The 5,769-nt window shown below is 45.4% G+C and overlaps 1 pseudogene; it reads right to left on the bottom strand.

The window, feature by feature from the left end:
• Positions 1 to 2,481: 2,481 nt before the first annotated feature.
• LOC147988059 (uncharacterized) lies at positions 2,482 to 4,688 on the bottom strand (annotated as a pseudogene).
• Positions 4,689 to 5,769: the final 1,081 nt, after the last annotated feature.

The following is a 5,769-nucleotide window of genomic DNA, read 5'->3' as shown; positions in this document are numbered from 1 at the left end:
GGGGGTCAATACATATATATATATGAATAAATGAAACTCAACACAAATGATGGTAACGAAATAAAATTGTGAATATTATTGCTTACGCACTTCAAATTGTTCGTCAGAGTAGCCCCGCTCACAGGTCGTGTGGCGGATAGACTCGCAAACGTAGTATCCACAGAAATAATTCCCTTGTTTCTGCCACAACCACTTTACAAGAAATAGAGGTCAATCAAACTGATAAGCAAGCATGCTAAATGGTGTTGATGAAACTAGCACTTGAATCACTAGGAGATGCGCGGAACATGCTACTATAGTACTTACTTTCGGGTGTCTAAATTGCAGCTTCTTCGGCAGTCCTGAAGCTTTTTTGGTGAATTTTCTTCAAATCCTGCCAGACAAAGAAAACAATTACTTAATATCAGGAAATGAACAAAGTTGCTGATATGGTGGATCGATAATGATCGATTTAAGTTACTTCTGGAGAATTTCAGTCATGTCCGCATACTCATGGGGATCTTTTCGTCTCGAGTCTAAGACGGTTACTAGTCCTTGTTCAAGCTTAATCTCTAAGAGAATATAGTGAAACCTGCGCACGCATGCATAACTCATCAATTACATTACTATAACCTGGACTAATAAGGGAAACCGAATATATATGCACAAGACAGTAACACTCACTTGAAGTTGTAAGGAAAAAGTATTATATCTTTGTTTTCATTTATTACCAACGATCGTAGCAAGTTGGCCTCGATATCTTTGGCATGATATTTAACCTCAGTTGTATCTATGAGATTTGTGTTAATGAACCCAATATCACCGATTTGTCTTTTCTTCAATTCGGCGATCTTCAATCTGCATAATATCACTAGTAGAAAACGGACCATTAGTACCGCTTTGTAAGGGCCTTTAGTGCCGGTTATGGAACCGGCACTAACGTTTCGGCACTAAAGGCCCCCCCCTTTAGTACCGGTTCGGCATGAACCGGCGCTAAAGTGCCACCACGTGGCGTGAGCTCGCGCCCTGGTACGGGGGACCTTTAGTACCGGTTGGTGTTACCAACCGGTACTAAAGGTTTTTTTTTTGAATTTTTTTTTGAAAATTTTGGAAAAAAATTTGATTTTTTTATTTTTAATTTTTCTGAATTATTTGATGATTTAGTCTCTAATCACCTCTCTTAACTGCGCTCAAGTGTGGATCACTCATTCCAAATCATCTAACTTCCCGACCGGTCACCCATCCCTCTCACTACTCCAGCCCGAGCACGCTTAACTTTCAGGTTCTATTCTCCTTCGTTTCCGAGTCTGCACTTGTTGTTTTCCTGACAATAGTAAGATGTCAATCCTATTAACCCTCAGGAGTTTAGCTTGAGCATGAAGTCACACATTTCACCGTTTGAGTTTGAAACTATTATTCTAAAAAAACATTAATTATTTAGTAACGCTAATATTTCTTGAATAAGTTTGACCATAGTTTGACCACAGTTTGACCATAGTTTGACCAGATTTGACCAAAATTCAAAAAATTGAAATAATTATTTAGTAACACTAATATTCTTGAATAATTATGTAGTAACACTAATATTTCTTGAATAAGTAGTTTGACCATAGTTTGACCACAGTTTGACCAGATTTGAACAAAATTCAAAAAAACTGAGATACTTATTTAGTAACACTAATATTATTGCGTAATTATTTAGTAACACTCTATATTTCTTGAATCAGTTGTTTGACCGGTTTGACAAGATTTAACCAAAATTCAAAAAAACATAAATTAGAGCATATCTTTTTTTCCTTTTACAATTTGTCATTTCAAAAATTGTCCTAAACCCGAGACTTAAAACGTCGGAAACTCTATGCTAAACAGTAAAAACTAAGGGTTTAGACCATAAAACCTAACCCTAAACGCTGAAATCTAAACCCTAGCACTAAACGCTAAAAACGTCCAAAAAACGTCTAAAACGCCCAAAAACTCTATTTTCCCTTTGGAATTTTGTGATTTTAAAAAATTGTCGAAACGGAAAACTGTTGTTTCAGCGGATCAATCCATTTGTTCTGCAAATTTTGATATATTATATGTATTTTTCTGAATTAGGATGATTTAGTTATGATTTTTTCAAGTTTGAAAATTGCCCTATAGTGCCGGTTTGTGTCTCCAACCGGTACTATAGGTCAGACCCCTTTAGTACCGGTTCGTGCCACAAACCGGTACTAAAGGTAATCGTGGGGCCCCGGCCTGACGCCAGCCTGCCACCACCCCTTTAGTACCGGTTCGTGCCACGAACCGGTACTAAAGGTTCAACACGAACCGGCATTAATGCAAATCCGTTCGAACCAGCACTAATGGTACCATTAGTACCGGCTCAAATACAAACCGGCACTAATGTGCTTCACGTTTGACCCTTTTTCTACTAGTGTATAGTGAGGATAATTATAAATACATGCAATGAAAGAGCTGACCTATATAGAGAGACTTAATGCATGACAGAAGTAGTACTACTTACAGACAGTAGCAAGTGACCGTTGATTTATTGAGGGCCTTTTGATTGAAAAATTGGAAGAACTCCTCAAATGGAACATTCAACAGTTCAATTCCAACGAGGTCATGCTCCTCTTTAACTTTCAGCGTCAGAATATTCCTCCCCCCAGACTCTCTGCAGGTTTTCATGTACCAATCATGGAATCTTCTCATCATCGTTGGAAGAGATCTTTCATCTTTGACGAGAGGCTTACCGTACTCGTATCTGTGTTCATCCACCTCCAAGAAATCATAATGTACATCGTCGGGCAGGTAATCTCCAAAATTGCTATAACTGGGCACCATCATCGGATCATTAGCAACGATGTCGCTAAACACCTTGAGAGGGGGCACGATTGGTCCGCTTGTTCGCCGAGCTGGGTAATTTGTTTCCCAGCTCATCGTTCTGCTAACCTTTGATCACTTCTAGTACTTCCCGACCGCTTCGCTTCGTGAAATGACTTTTCAATAATGCGGTCATAGTTGTCTTTCGGTGGAGACTTTGCTGGTTTCTTCAGGGCAGCCAGAGTGCGCTTCGCTTTCACCGGATCTACCTTCTCCTCAGGAGGTGGATGTTTCTTTGCTTTCACCCCTTCAAAGAAGTCCTTCACTGCGGCTTTAGCGATCTTCGCGTTTTCCTCGTCGGACCTCTCGTATGATAACTTCTCTAGAGGCTTGAGAGAAGGACCGAATCTGTATTGCCTCCCGCCTCTGGCTGTACTGCTAGACGCCAGCAGAGCAGACGGAGCGGATGTCTTCTTTCCTTGCTTACGCGGCGGAGGAGAAGGACTACGACGCGCCGGAGCAGCCGGAGAGGCGGCGGGTCTCTTCCGCCCTTGCTGACGAGGCGGAGAAAGAGGAGGCTGGCTGCTCGGGTGCGCTGGCGCAGGCGGAGAAGGAGGCGGAGTGCCGCCACGCGCCGGAGAAGGAGGCTGAGTGCCCTGATCACTCGCCGGAGGAGGCGGTGGAGGAGGCGGAGTGCCCTGACTCGCCGGAGGAGGAGGAGGAGGCGGAGGCGTCCAGTTCGGAAGGTTGATGAGCTCCTTCCGCCATAGGCATGGAGTCTTCAGAGCAGAACCCAGCCGAGTCTCCCCTTCACCGGTAGGGTGGTCAAGCTGGAGGTCCTCAAATCCCTCCGTTATTTCGTCCACCATCACCCTAGCATATCCTTTTGGAATCTGACGACAGTGAAAAGTTGCGCCGGGTTCAGGAGGTCGAATAGAGCCGACAACCGCCTTGACTTTGAAGTTCAGCCATTGCGTCATAAGGTGGCAATGTTGAGACTCCGTGATAGCATCCACGGGGTAGCTGGCAGGAGCCATCAAGACATGCTCCGGCTGAAGCAGCTCGGTGGAAGCCACACTGCTTCTCCGCTGAGATGGCGGGGTAGCTTCGGGAGAAGTTTCGGCAAGTCGTTTGCTGCGATTTGCTTCTCGTTCCTCTATCACTTGTACCCTTGCATGCAGCGCCTATAGTTGGGTCTGCTGCACTTTTTTCCTCCTCTCCTGGCATTTGTAACCGCCTGCGTCCGGAAAACCAGCCCTCCATGAAACGGAGCCTGGCGTGCCTCGTGTCCGTCCAGGGTGCTCAGGATTCCCGAGGGCCATTGTGAGCTCGTCGTTCCCTCTGTCTGGAACGAATGTCCCTTGCTGCGCTGCATCGATATAGTCTTGAAGCCTCTTGACTGGTATTTTCATTTGCTCGTCCGTCCAAAGGCACTTCCCTGATACAGGGTCCAAGGTTCCGCCAGACCCGAAGAACCAAGTCCGGCAACGGTCTGGCTAGTTCATTGTCTCTGGTTCGATCCTTTTATCTAGCAGATCATTCTCAGCCTTGGCCCACTTAGGTCGGGCTTTGAGGTAGCCAGCTGACCCCGTGCGATGCTGATGCTTCTTCTTCGCAACATTCTTCTTGTTTGTCGCCGACATCTTCTTACTCTTTTCCGATGTCTTGTGGGCCACAAATGCGGGCCAGTGATCTCTGATCTTCTCATATTTGCCGATGAATTCTGGTGTCTCTTCTTTGTCGACAAACCTTTTCAGCTCATTCTTCCACCTCCTGAATAGGTCTGCCATCTTCTTAAGAGCAAAAGACTTGATTAATTGCTCTTTAACTGGCTTCTCCGGATCCTCCTCTGGCGGTAGGGTGAAATTTGACTTCAGCTCAGTCCAAAGATCATCTTTCTGCATATCATTGACATAAGACACCTCAGGGTCTTTGTTTTTAGGCTTTAACCATTGGTGGATGCTGATCGGGATCTTGTCCCTAACCATAACCCCGCACTGAGCAGCAAATGCTTCCTTTGTCCAGATGGGTTCAATCGGTTGGCCGTCGCGCGTGATTGCTGTGATCTCAAACCTTTCATCCCAACCCAACTTTTTCTTCGGGCCTCGTCTCTTTACCGAAGTTGTGCTCGATCCGGAGGGCTAGAAAAAAGAAGAAACACGAGAGTTAATTAATATGTGTACATACCAAAACAATGAATGCATCAATTAGCTAGTCAGCACAGGCTTAACTAATATATATACCTGGCCGGACTCGGTTCGGTCACCGGAGCCGTCATCACGATCTCCTTCTTGCACCGTCATTGGGTCACCGGAGCCGTCATCACGGTCTCCTTCTTGCACCGGCATTGGGTCACCGGAGCCATCATAATCATAGCCTGCTTCTTCACCCTGTCCTTCCAGACCATCGGTGTCGTTGAGAAACGAGAAGACGACATCACTTCCTTGTGCGATTATGTCCCCCAACACCGCTTCTGTTGCTTCGTCTCGGGGGTCCATAGTTTCTACAAATATTTACAACATGGCAATTATTATTCAAACATGACAGATGGATATATTAGTGGAAAACGTAGAACTAGCTAGCTAATCACAATAAGGAATCATATTAGTGGCCTCGACACTGCTTCTCTAGGGTTTGGGGTGGCCTCGACAATGCTTCTAGGGTTTGGGGTGGCCTCGAGAGAGTTTGTCGTGTAGGGGCGCGGTGGGAGGGGGTAGGAGACCGACATCATTTTTTTCTAGGATTTGGGTGTCCTCGAGAGTTTTGGTCGAGCAAGAGGGTCGGGAGGGTGCTCCCGCGGTATAAGTTATCACAGCCGGGAGGGGGTAATATCGACAAGACGACATACATACATGGGAAAATAATGTTATCGGGAGGGGGTATATCGATCCCCCCCCCACGTGTTGAAGTTATCGGGAGGGGTTTATATCGACAACAACGACATACGTACATGGGAAAATAATATTATTGGGGAGGGGCTATATC

This window comes from Triticum urartu, chromosome 2A, assembly GCF_056163025.1.
Source record: "Triticum urartu cultivar PI428250 chromosome 2A, HENAU_Tu73, whole genome shotgun sequence".
In the NCBI taxonomy this organism is placed as follows: domain Eukaryota; kingdom Viridiplantae; phylum Streptophyta; class Magnoliopsida; order Poales; family Poaceae; genus Triticum; species Triticum urartu.
This window is presented reverse-complemented; position numbering and strand designations above follow the sequence as displayed.